General features: G+C 37.9%; 1 pseudogene; it reads left to right on the top strand.

The window, feature by feature from the left end:
* LOC128949764 (inositol polyphosphate 4-phosphatase type II-like) overlaps positions 1 to 13717 on the top strand; it is a 137550-nt pseudogene that overhangs the window by 21222 nt on the left and 102611 nt on the right.

Raw genomic sequence — 13717 nt, 5'->3', positions numbered from 1 at the left:
GGGTTTTTTGTCAAAGAAGATTTTGATACAGGGACCTCTTATTCTGACAGTGTGAATATATGTAATGCTTATTATTTTTAAAATTAATTTTAAAAGTAATTGGTTTGAGGTGCTTGAGTGTGATGGTTTGGTTTGGAAGAGGTTCTTCGGCTGGGTTAGTTTTGTGGGGGGTTTTGTTATTTGGGTTTTTTTATTGTTCATTTTAAGTAATTAGCGAGAATAGGGTAAGGAGGAATGAGGAAGGTTGTGTTGGGGGCTACAGTACCGATCCTGTGCTTATGTGGATGTATGTAATTAGCACAACAATACTGTCACTATTTTAAGCAAGGCAATGCTCTTACTCTTTTACACACCTCAGGACAAAACAGGAATTTTGGGTGCTTTGAGCCTGTGCCACTGAATCCAGGCCAGGTGGTTAAAACTGTGCCAGATTCATAGCTGAGTGTGTCTGCTGTGGCCCAGAATAGCAGTCATGGTCCCCAGGGCAGTGCAAGCATAGCAGCAGTCATGGAGTGCCCAAAAGAATTCAAGAGGAGTACAGCCCAAAGGGAATTTGCAATTTTTCAATTACATTTGAAGATATGGTCATTTGGAAGATAGGATTCAGTTAGGTTGAAAACGAATCTTTTCTGAAAGAAAAATAATTATGCTGAGTCACAAGGGGATCTCTTGTTTAAATTATTTTGGTATTATTCAGTCTTTAAACAGTGACTTGTATCTATTTTTATCTATTTGCATTTGGATGCAAGGAAGTTCACTTTTTCTAGTAAGGTTCTGCCACTTTTCTTGTCACTAGTTCTAAATAGAGGGATGCTGAGAAACTTAGACCTGCTTGGAGTCTTTAATACACTGCTATCTGTCTGGTTTGGGTGTCCCCACGTGCTGTGGCATAGTGTTTGGGATGTTCCAAAAGCTTCAGTTCTTTGCTTTTGGTTAAAGACTACCCCAGCTTTTAGACTCTACTGATATTAGCCATCTGCATTCTAACTAAGTAGAAAAGTTGAGTTTCTTCCTTGGGATGCCAGGGGGCTACCAGCGGCTTTAGAATTTATTTTCCATCCTGGTGCAACAACTTGTTTGCGCATAATTTTTTCACCTCTTCCCCAAACCAGCGTGCATTCCACTGCCAAAGGCAGTTCCTGACTCCAGTGAGGAGTTCTGAAGCAGTATTATTCATGCCCCTTGTGAAAGTATCACTCGTGGAGAGGAATGGTTTTAGTTTTCTGCAGGTAAATTCCTCATAAGTAATTCATTTTATCTCTGGGGGTCTTGGGCTGTGGGAGAAGGCAAAGTTACTCATTTCAGCCCAAACTCTTTTGTGTGGTGAATTCTGACCAGAATGGAGGAAGAGTGCCATAATTTAAAACAGTTTCTGAACAGCTAAACCAAGTAAAAAACCTATAGTGTGTTTCTTTTTTCCTTCTTTTTCTTTCACAAAGGTATATAAATACACAGCAATCAAGGTAATAGAAACAGATTTTTTTCTTTTAATGCTTTTGTAGCTAGAGTTCATCTGTCTACCTGAAATGAATAGGGATCCAAAGCTTTTCCATAGATTCTTGGTTTATTAACCCTTTTTTGCAGCTGCAGATACACTGGAGTGAGTTCCATGGAATATTACTGTGTGTGATGGTCAGGAATGTGATTTGAGCTGGCATTTCGTTTAGTTACCCGACTGAGCTGCCTTTAACTTAAATGTTACTGTGTGTAACCTTTGCTGAAATATTTTGTGTTGTCCTGCTTGGCTGCCAGTCAGCCTCTGGGGGCTTCACCCTGACTATTCACTGCAGCTTGTTTTCACTTATTTTGAGTATGGTGGTGTTGCTTGTTTTAATATGCAAACAAGTGGAGAGGTTTTTTGTTTGTTTCTTTAAAATTTGAAATGTGGGTGTCAGGTTTTTCTGATCTACTGATCTACTGTTGTACAGAAATTACTGAAGTTTGCAGGAGCATGAGACCGTTTATGAATAATTTTCTTTCATATATGGAGAGAGCAAATCTTATTCTCAGAAAATAAAGAGCAGGAAAGTCAGGAGTAGATAACCGAACAGTTGTTTAGTGCAGTCTAATGTGTGTGTGTCTCCTCATGGAAAGTGGTGTATATTAAAATATTTGTACAAGAAAAAATTTCTGTGAAATCCTATTATAAATGCTAGTAGATCACACCCAGGAATATATTTGCCAATGTTACGGTAAGGATTAAAAGAAAGTTAAAAGACATGTAAGTGAAAGTTAAAAGACATGTATGCGAACTTTGATAATTTTGAATTTGAAACTTTGCAGATGGAGTTTGTTAAGGCCTTAATATAAAAAGGCTGTGAATGTGGGAGTTTAGAAAAGCAGAGATGACTTTCCTTTGTGATGCAAACTTGGTGGCCAGTGAGCTGGTTGCTCCGAGTCAAGCACAGAGCCTAGTTTGATTTGTGGTTACTAACAAAAGAATAAGATATACAGAGAAAAGAGTAAAACCCTTTTCTGGGTTCAGCGTGACCATGCCGACTCCTGGTGTCTGGAACCAGTGAATGTGCTGCACTGGCCCCGTGCCACGGGGCAGCCTTTATCTGTGCCCTGCAGGCACGAGGAATTATACTGCCACATGATTCATGGGTTGCCAACAGAGCAGGATTTATACAGAATGCATTGGAGCTGTTTATTATCAGCACAGGATGTGGGAAATTTAGGGGAGAAAAAAAGGGAGAGGAAGAAATACTGCTGTTAATACAATTGAGCTGCATAACTGGAAGTGGCTTTTGTCGTTGCTTTGCTATATGGAGGCAGTGCTGGAAGCAAACTGAGCATCTGCTCAGGAAGTTTGGTGTTCTTAAACGATGTTCACCAGGCACTGGTGCTTATCTTTACAGAGAAATATGCAAGACAAAATGGAAGCCAGCCTACAGACGTTCTTTCCTGGAAAGTGTAGTTTGCTGGGATGACACTGTGCTTATGTCTTTGGTGAAATGGAACAAGAACAGTAGCTCTGCCCTTGAGAGATCTTTAGCATCCACAACACAGTAGATGAACAAAAAGGTTAAACCTTGAATAATTCTTTGTCATTTGAAGATCACTTTTTAGCAGGGAAAAAAAAATATCTTCCAGACTTCACTTGGATTTGTGGGGTTATGGTAGCTATAGTACTGGCAGGAGCTCTCTTGTGTGTAGGCAGGTGAAGTGCATGATTGTAAAATGATCATCAATACATGGCAAACCAGAAGAACCAACAGGAATTTTTTGGCCGTGAGACTAATAATACTTCTCATGATGCTGACATTTCCAGTTGCTGCTTCTTAATGTTGTCTTTGGAAGAACCAAGTTTCTGTGATTATATGTTATGGATAACTGGTATGGTATTTTTAAGTAGAAACTGAAGTTAGGAGTAAAATGGGTTCTGTCATTTGGAAGAACTTGGAAGAGACATGTGCCAAAAAGTAGTCCTTCAGCAGCTGTGTGCCTTTTCCCAAGGCTTCTACCAGCTGTGTTCACAAATAAAACTTAAAAAGAGGGAATGGTAATTTTTTTAAATGAAGGCATTTATTTGCATGAGTTTCCTTTTTATGTCCATAAAATAAAAAAGAGTAACCAACTTAACTTTTGTTTCATATGCCAGTGGTAAAACGTCATAATGACTTACATGAAAAGGAAACTTCTGCAGCAAACTTTATTATCAAATTCTTGGTAGTGAAGAATGGAAAAGAGTAGAAGTTTGGCCTACCAGCAAAGAGAAGTTTCTGATCATGGGAGTCCAGGAATCCTGGAAGGATGCTTATGACATGTGATCCATCCTGGTGCTGTCCAGGTTGAGGTGTTAAATACCAGCTTTCCTCAGCAGGGCTTTGTAGATCACTGTGTTCAGCTCACTGTTAGGCAGGAAAAGCAATTCTCTCTTCCAGGAGAGAAATATCTCAGGAGAAAATACGCCTGGGTTGGCACATGGCTTTTGAAGAAAAGAAGGGTCTGGGTGCTGAGTGCTGTGCAGTCTGACTTCCCTCTGACAGAGGCTGAAAATGTCATTCTTTGTCCTGTTGTGAGTCATGGTGAGGAATTAAGGGAAGTGCTGCCTCAGGAAGGACGTGTTTCACTGTGGCAGCATGGAAGGAATTGCTGTGTGCTAAGGACAAAGATGCTAGGTAGAAAATAAATTAACAGTTGAATTAAATTGGGGTAGAGGAAACAAAAACTACCATGACAGAAACGAGAGGACAGGTGGAGCAGAGAATTGATGTCCTGGCTCCAGCATCTTAGGTCCTCCATTCTGCAGGACAAAGGCATTTAGTTTTACATAGACATGGATGGCTTTTATGAGATGAATATTGACCAGAAAACAGCTTCCATAAATGTCTAGCTTTTGAGCTTGCTATTTCACACAATCAACCTTCCTGCAGAGGTCTGCAAGTCTGTCACTCTTGTGTTTGCAAAACGTTCTTCATGGGCTTCATTCAAGGGCTCTTGGTTTATTCTTACATGCACAAGGGAAAAGGGAAGTATTGTTAACTCAGACCCTCAGACCAACCTTGAGAATTCTTGGCGTTTTTGAGGACCTTCACATGCCCTGAAACTGTCCCTCTCAAGGTATTTGCAATTGTGGATTGCTCAAAGGTTTGTGGTAGAGAGTGGTACATAAATCACTGCCTTTCTGTGCCATGAGATTTGTGTGGAAGGAGGAGAATTTTAAGCTGCAGTCTTTAAATCACACCTGTCATGCACACTTTGTTAATCCTAACATAATCTTGAGCTGAAGCCTCACATGAAATTTAGATCAGTGCTGGGCCTTCCTTTTAAAAGAATGCTCAGCTATTATTTTTAAATGTGTGCTTTCAAGTCCAAGCATGTTTTAGTTTTTGCAGGGAATGATTACTGAAGATCATTAATGTGGGTTTTATTCCACTCTGATCTTTTCAAAACCAAAAGATAGACTTCAATAAAGAGCATTTTATTAATGGCTCTCTGATGAGGTCTGTGCTGATAGCTTTGGAGTTAAGGTTCTTGCAGCAGTATTAAATTAGGTATTATTTCAAGATCTTTAGTGCTTAAAGCTGAGCAGAGTGACTTAATGAAATCACAGACTGCAACAAAAAGAAATTATTCTCGTTTAGGCCATGTCTATTGAAGGTGCATAAATAAACAATTGGTATACTTTGGTTTAACTGCCCATTTTCGTTCTTGTACATCTGAATAAAGATGGTTTTTAATGGTGCTAATATTTATGTGCAAATAGAGGAAATTGTAGCGAATTCTAGGAGATGTGTATGGAAATACTTATTGTGATTTTGCTGGTGTTTGGTTCTTTTTAAAGTTAAATTATTAGCTTCTTAGATTTTAAAAATATTTTTTTGATTTGCTAGCCAAAATATTGAAAAGCATTTTGAGCCTTTTTATTCTTTCCTTTGTGAAATAAGCTAGAAGTGACAAAATTAATTTTGGCCAACTTTATGGAAGTTTTAAAGATGGAGAGAAGACTCAGGATTAATTTCAAAATAATTCTGATGATACTGGTACTGTACAAAATAATGACTAAGTTGGGGCATATATGTGAGAATGGGATTTTTCTGTCTTCAGAAAGATGTGATAAACTTTTATATGGGGTGTTTCAAATGATGTGTGTGAAACAGACACTGTCTGTCTCCCTTTAAGGTTAGACTCTCTACTCATCTCCAGTGTTCATTGACCTCATTACATCCTCATGTTTTGTTTGTCATTTTTCAGTGTGGCTGTTGCTGTTGTGGATGAGGACTTGGACTCTTTATTTGTGGTATGACAAATAAAAGTCATAAATCTGTGTGTAGGAGGTGTTTTGGGTTGTGTTTTTGGGGTTGTATTTTTGGGGTTTGATTCTGAATTAACTTGGACAATTCAGCTGCTGGATATGGCTTTTTTAACATTGGAAATTGAATGGGTTTTATTAGAAAACTGGGCACGTGACCCTTGGCATTCATGCTAGCTTAGTTAATATCTTGAAATGTTTCCTGGAATTAATTAGATAAAAATGAATGCATTTTTATCTAATGGAGTTTTGTCTTGCTTTTGATTTTTGTCAGAAGGACCCATCTGTAAGATGGTTGAGTTGGAGGACTCCTTTTGGAGGGCTTTTCCAACACTGATGATTCTATGATTCCACCATAATAGTAATATTGGATGCAATGTGGGTCTGCAATAATTTACGGAGAATTTATAGCATGAGTTGTGCGATGTTCTGTGAATACAACATTATTTCACATATAAGCTCTTCCTTGTTGCATATATCTTTTTCCCTTTTAGTTGAGTTGTGGAAGGGGAAGCCTTTAAACATTAATTTTCCAGAACTACCATTATCCTGCCAGCACATGGGATGCTGTGCTATTGGGGATGCTATATCACCAGCTGTCCTCAGGCTGAGGAGGTTACCATATTTTCACATGTAAAGTTACTGTTCATATCATCCATCATGTGTTAAAATGGTTTTCTTTTACAAATAATGACTCCCTTTGTCAGGGAAGGAGGTTCTGCTCCATGTGGAAGGAGTGAAGCTGCTCTGTACTTGGCTGAATTATGATACCTACAACTTGTGGCCTGTGGCCTTATGATACATGAGGCCACCAACACATTTTTGGAAGCACAGACTATGTGGTTTATTAAACTGATAGAATCTCTCACTGTTTTTCAGAAGTCCCTCCTCAAGATGTTGCATTATCTGTAGTGACCCATTTCAAGTTATGTATATTTAGATTTGTCTACGGCAAAATGTATCTGTTCCTTTCACTTTATTTAGAGAGAAATCAACTCTGTCATCTAATTTAGATTACATAAAATCCTTGCTGTGGAAATGTGCACGTGCTTTTTTCAACCCTTATTCTTGCGGTATGATGGAGAAAACACAGAAATTTTCAGAAGCACGAGCTTTCTTTAGTTCCTGAAGGAACCTTGGGCCAAGAAAAAAGTGCCTGTTTCCATCTTACATCAGCTTGTCTGATAACAGATCCTATCTTTCCCAGAAAACAATGTCATGCTGAATTTCCAAATAAGAAGATGCAATATAAAAAGGAAGAAAGAATCTGTAAGTAATTTCTAGAAATAGAAGTGTGGTGGTCAAATTTCAGACCTAAGCAGCTTTGCCAACAATATTGTTCCTAATAGATCCTTTTATTTGCAGAAAAAGCATCACTGAAACAGTTCCCCAAAAAAAGGCCACTTTTCAGGTTCTGAAAAAACTCTTATTTTGTTTTTTCTAAGCAGTGAAAATATTGAAATATATTTGGCTCTCTGAGCCTTAGCATCTTTCTGCATTAATTCTGAAAGAGGCAAAATGATTGCTTAAAAACATACACCTAATGTCTTTATTCACACCTTGTGCTTCGTAAGAATCAGAGTTTAATTACTTATCTCAGGCAGCTGTGACTATGAACTTTCCTGAGCCTGCTTATCAGTCTGAAAGTAGGGAGCTCATTTCTTACCTGGTTTTAAGTAACATCTCTGCAAGAGCTTGATCATGCTTGCAGAAGAGGATTACCATGTCTTGCAGATTGCAGTTGTGCTTTAAAAAAAGTAGAATTGACGCTGTAGAGGAGGGAAAGGGTTTATCTTTGTGTGGCAGTCAGGCACAATGACGCACACTCTGGTGAGGAAAGCTGCTCTTCCTGTGAAATGGTTTGGAGAGCAAAATCACGTGTGTTTAATGGGGATGTAGCCATGAATACAGTATCACTGATGGGAAAATGAACTTCTCTTCACACAAACCTGTGTCTGGTACAGGAGAGAGAAGGTGCTGTGTGAAAACTGCTTTTTACCTTCGCTTGTAGGCACAAAGTTTCTTTTGGGTTGCTGCATAGTGAAATAGTCCCACAGAGATACTTGTTCCCAGTGATACCTCCTCCTTCCTTTAAAGCAGAAACTAATTTAGATTGTGGGACAGATGACACATTTGTCTGGAAACTTCTTCCAAAGCCAGCAGTGAATTTATTTGATAAATAAATAAATAAAACTCCTTTCAGTTTCTCATCTCAGAAGACAGGGAGCAAAGGGCAGAGCACTAGCAAAAACTATTTAAAGATAGCTGATCAGGAGGTTATGGGTTTTAGTGTTTGTGTACTTAAGAATTTAATTCTTGCTATGCAGGTTTAACTGTTTTAACCCAAGAAAAAATGCTTTCTCAAATGAAAAAAAACAATTGTACATTTTTTCTTTTTAGATAGCTTTAGAAATGTTTATATTTGGGTAGTTGGGAGTGTTTATATTTGGATAGCTGGCAACATTTATTTTCCCAGGATCTTCTGGAGGCTCTTTAGAGAAAATTCCTTGCTCCCCTCGAGCGCGGATTGTTAGAAATGTGGACGGAGCATGTGGGAGCCCTGGACAGAGCAGTAATTCTCATGAATTCTCATGCTGCTTTTCCACAGGCTGGAAGGGACATTCACTATGGAAGTGCAGCTATAATCTTGCTAGAACAGACTTTTGTGAATAAATAGATCCTGTCTATGAAGGCAAAAAAAAACAGAGCTTGTAGGAAGCCCCAAATATTTTCCTACTCCCTCTCATCTGTCTAAAATACACCTTCTGCCACAGTAAATCTGATGAGCAATTTTACCCCTAATTCTGTAAAGGAGAAGTGAAATCCTATCCATTAGGTAATGCTAGCACCAGACCTCAGCCTCAGCTGTTTTTTAAACATTATCACAAACTGTCAGGAGAAGAAAAGAAAAATCCTTCTTGGCAAATATAATTTTCTTTGCTTTTGTGGATGTTTGTGCGAGAGTCCTTCAGCTTCTATGTGTTAGAGAAAAGTTTGGTGTGTGCAGAAATTTCCCTTAGTTCTCCTAAAAAAAAAGCGTTTGCCAGCTGGAACAATGCAAACAGGATGAAATAAAGTAGACTCTCAGTACATGCCTCTGTGCTTTTCTAATAACATGAAGTTTTTTGGGTGAACAAAGACTTAATACATCAGAAACAAATGGTGTGAAGGAAAAAAAAAGGTAAATTAGTTGTTCAAAGTGTGACATAGGACTGGAGCAGATGATGTGATTTGGGGAATGCAGAGCTTATGGTATGACAGTGTACTGGAAAAGATTGGCTTATTATCCTAACAAAATGAAGTACAAGAGGGCATATGATTCCTTTCTCATTGATTCATCAGGAGACCAGTATGAGGAACAGAAAAGAATTACTTATCTAAGACACCATGTTGGCAGAAGAGCAAAGGAGTATAAACTTGCCATGAATAATGATGGGCTGTAGATTAGGAAAGGACTCTGAGCTATCATTGCAATCCTGTGTTTTGAATGACCTTCCAGTCAGAAGAGAGGCAGAGGAAATAGGAAATTAAAATAATTTCAATGTGTAGTTAGAAAGTGTTCACTTTAGAATCTAAAAATTTATGTTAAAAAGTTACCATAAAACATGGAGTGGGGGATAAAATCTTCACTGTTTTTTGGGGGTGATCTTAAAACCACTGTTTGCTTCTATATTTGGTTAGTTTGGTACCTCACATGAAAATAACTCTTTCAAAATATTGAACTCAAGGCCCCCAGCTGGAAATGCACTTAGGTCTTCTTGGCAGAGGGATAATACAAGCTCCTCAAGGGAACTTTGGAGGTTCATGGACTGCTCCAGCAAGTTAAATTCTGAGTTCTTCATTTCAGCTTCTGCCATGAGTCAGAAGACAGGGGTATTTTGTGTGGAGTCTTGAAGGGTCTGGACTTGTTTAAGGCAGCAAGACTTTTTTTCTGTGTTTAATATGTGAATAATCTTTTGTCACTTGAGTAGATGTTGCAATCTGGTAAGGAACTGGAACACTTGGATATACCTCTAAAAAATGAATAAAATCAATCTTGTTTCTTGTAACTGGTTCGTCAGTGGAAATGGCATCATGCTTAATTTATACTAAGATTTCTTACTGCAGCTTCTATGGTAATAGATGCAAATTATGAAACGTGGACTTTAGCATATTCAAAAAAGGCTGTTTATTCGGTAAATCAAAATATAGGATTTCAGTTTATTTTGTCAGATATTCACAGTCAAATTTTAAATTTTGCTGAAGTTTTGAGGCAGAAGATCATGTTCTGGAAATTTTGTTATGCCATTGAGCTCATCTGATCACTCCAGTAATACTTGCTTTAATTCATGTTGTCTGCCATACACTGAAGCGAGGTGGAGCTGACCTGAGTGTTCATCAGACAACTGTAGGAGCTTTTTACCAGCTTGGGCTTGCATCCTCTCAAGTTTCCTATTTCCTTCATCGCACTAGAGTGAGTATTTTTTGGGATATAATTTGTCAGAACATCTGGATTTCTTTGGCTGCCATTAGCTGCTGCCTTGTTTGGACTGTGGAGTCTGTCTCGGGGATTTTTGAATAGTGCCATTGCAGTGACTAGGCTGAGGTGTTTGGATCTGGGAACACAGGTCCCCATTGCCTGCTCCATGTAAATGAAGAGCCAGAAGAGCTTAGGAATGCTCCAGCTGTAGCTTGCTGACAGAAGCCAGAATTTGCTTTTTGTGAATTTTATTTCACAGTGGAAGAAAGCTGGAAAGAGGAGGCACCGCAAGCACTTTGAAGGGTATTTTTACTCTTCAAATTTTGCAGATTGTTCCCAGCATAAAACAGACTTCAACAGGTTCATTCCTGGGAATTATTATGGGGAGGAGGCAAGGCTAACTGGCTGATTGTAACAGCTACAGACTTAAATGTGATTTTCTGCTCTATTTCATTAAAATTATAACTGACCAAATGCTTAGAATATTCAGTACCTATTAAGACTTTAGAAGGCTACTTTGCATCATTGGGCTTTGTTCAAAAAAGCCTGAAAAATGGCAGAAAAAGCCTGTGGCTCATTAGCTTGCTACCAGTGGTCATGGATTGCAAAAATTCAACTGCTTAAAAAAACCCCAGTGGGTCTGTGCCAGTCAGCACTCATCACTGTGGGGCACTGGGATGCCTGAGTGTCCCTGTCACAGTTATACACGTTTTTCTTTGTCACTTTTTATCTGTGGCATAACCTTACGTGACAAAGCTTTCTCTGCAGAAAAAATGCTGTTTCAAATTGGTTAAAAAAATTGAATCCAGTCTCACGCTGTGTGCTGTGTTAAGAAGGTAAATAAACTCTTCCTTCCTTCCATTTTTTTCGTTGCATATACTAAAAACATATTAAAATTATTTAGATTTATGTTAAACTCAGTCTTTGCTTGGGGGATCTCGTGATTCTTCTCTCGTGCCATATCAGTTGCTATACAGCAAGTGATAGGGGCATACATATTTTCCCTACTATCTGTAGTAGGAAATATATATATATATATATATATACACACACAGGCACATATATATATATATATATATATATATATATATATATATATAAAAATATTTTGTAAGTTTAAACTAATTAATATATAATAAAAATCATGCAGTTATTATGCAATGTTGCAGTAATTTGATAAATCTTATATTCCCTTTATTAGTTTTCATCTTTAATGAAGTTTTAACATTTATTAGTTTCGCTGACTATCAGGTTTTCCATTGGAACTGTAGAATCCCGCAATACCACGTGCATGTCCATTTTGAAAAGATTTTCTCTTTTGTTTTATATGGACTGTAGGAAAAACTGATTGGTTTTGTGGCAGAACCCCATAACAGTTTTGGCATTTTAGGCTCACCCAGCACAAACACACAAAGCTGCAATTTGTTTGACTGGGAAATTCCAGGGAGTCGTAACTCCTGGACTCTGATGTGTTTGGCATTGAAAACTAACTCTACTCTTGTGCATCTTTCACTTGCACGAACCTTCATCACACTGCCCTTTTCCCAGTGGGTTCACAGGCCTCCACTGTGGTGTAAAAAGGTAACTGTGTTGTTCTACACACAAAATTACAGGAATGGATAGATGCCAAAACCTTTGCTGCATTTAGTCCAGGTCACAAGCTGTGTTTCTTGTGTGCCTTTGTGATCTCTTTGTGTCACAAAGGTAAAGCAGTAGTGGTGCTATTCCCTGCAGGCATGGGCTTACCCCGGTTGTGAATGACCTCCCCACTCAGAGGTTTGCATTTTGCACAGGAAAACCTAGAGAGAGTAATGGGAAAACTGAAATTCTAACAGAGTAGTGGAGGTTTGGGAATAAAATCTGACTTTCTGTTTGCTTTTAGATTTTATAGTTGTTCTGGATGGGGCCAGAGGGGAAAAGTTGATTTATGACGTGGTTTTAAAAAGTGTGGCAGTTTGTTTAATCAAGAAATGCGCTGGGAGGATATTTGACCTGTCAAATCCTCTGTATTTATCTCCCATTTTTTCTCTTCCATTTTGTGGACTGGGACTAAAACTGACTCGTTTCTTATGTTTTATAAGTTTTTATGAGCTGACCTGATGTTTATAATGAGGCCTGTGTGAACACCCCATAATGATACCCCAGTAATTGCAGCATTCAGAGAGTTTGTTCGGGAACTCAACCAACAGACAGCCTGATAGTGTTCAGCCTGTACCACCCATGTATGTATTTACATACACATATGTGGCTTCTCTTTTGATAAATGTCAAATAGTAAAACTGCTTCCGAAATTGCAGATATTTGCACACACTTGGATCAAGGCACTAGATTTAATTTCAAACAAAATATACTTTGGGAAGAAGAGAGGTACGGTCTAATGTACAGTCTAATTTAAAGGGGTTAAAACCCAATGAAAACAAATAAACATAGCTGAACCAAAAAGTATTGCAAAATGCAGCAGAAGTTTTTTCTGTATTTTAAGTCCATTTGAAATTCAGGAATATGCTTTTATTATATGGAAGACTCTAGGTTAGTCAGGTGTTGACATCCCTTTCTGCTCCTGTGTTGGGTCAGAAAAGCTGAAATATGTTCTCCTGAATTGATATTTTATCCAGCAAAAGAAGGAATTAATATTCTTTGATTCTAAATTAATGTTGAATTTCCTTGATTTCAGTATGTGTAAAAGAAACATTAGCTTTCTCTTGCTGTGAAATACAACGTAGTCTCATATAAAAACGCATACACTGTTAAAAATATGAACTGCTGTTGGGTTACAAATACGTAAGTAAATTATGAAAAGGAGTGTTAATTCTTACATTATTAGTTTATTTCTCTTGAATAAATAGCCATAATAATAATTAGAAAATATAAATACCTCAGGTGTTGGGCCAGATGTCACTTCTTTGAGGCTGGCACATAGAGCAGCTTTTTAGCATCTTAAAATGACACAGCATTTTTGGTTTGGTGTTGATACTCCATCTTTCTTTTAAGAAACAGATTGCTCTAAGTTATTTCCTCAGCTTCAAAAGGGAAAGATGGGTATCACCAACAAGAAAATGCCAGTAATTTCATTTTCATTCAGGGCGTGAAGCATTTAAAGGTTAATTTTAGATAAAAATATCATGATTGAACATTTTATACTAGCTTTCTGTAGATTTCCAAATGCTTTGGAGTTGCTAATGTATTAGTGTGGAAAATCGAAATGTAAAATTGCATCCATATGAGGACTCCCACAGATTTCTAAAGTATGCTGTCCCTTAATAAATTAATTATAGCATTTTTTTTACTATCTCCAGGCTTTTGTGGAAAAATCAAAGTTCTCACTGTAGGAAATCAAGGGATAAGAGCTGGCTGAGAAAAGCTGTGGTTCTGCTTTGTCAAGTCTTTGTGGTAGCCTTTATATTGGTGCTTTATAACAACATGTATTTAGAATAACAAACAGACAATTAAATTATCTTTACATTAAAGGAGTGTTTCTTTTTGTGCACTAAGTTGCAGCT

The sequence above is a fragment of the Melozone crissalis genome, unplaced genomic scaffold (assembly GCF_028551555.1).
Source record: "Melozone crissalis strain CALT ecotype California unplaced genomic scaffold, PUWL_Pcris_2 ptg000286l_1, whole genome shotgun sequence".
In the NCBI taxonomy this organism is placed as follows: domain Eukaryota; kingdom Metazoa; phylum Chordata; class Aves; order Passeriformes; family Passerellidae; genus Melozone; species Melozone crissalis.
This window is presented reverse-complemented; position numbering and strand designations above follow the sequence as displayed.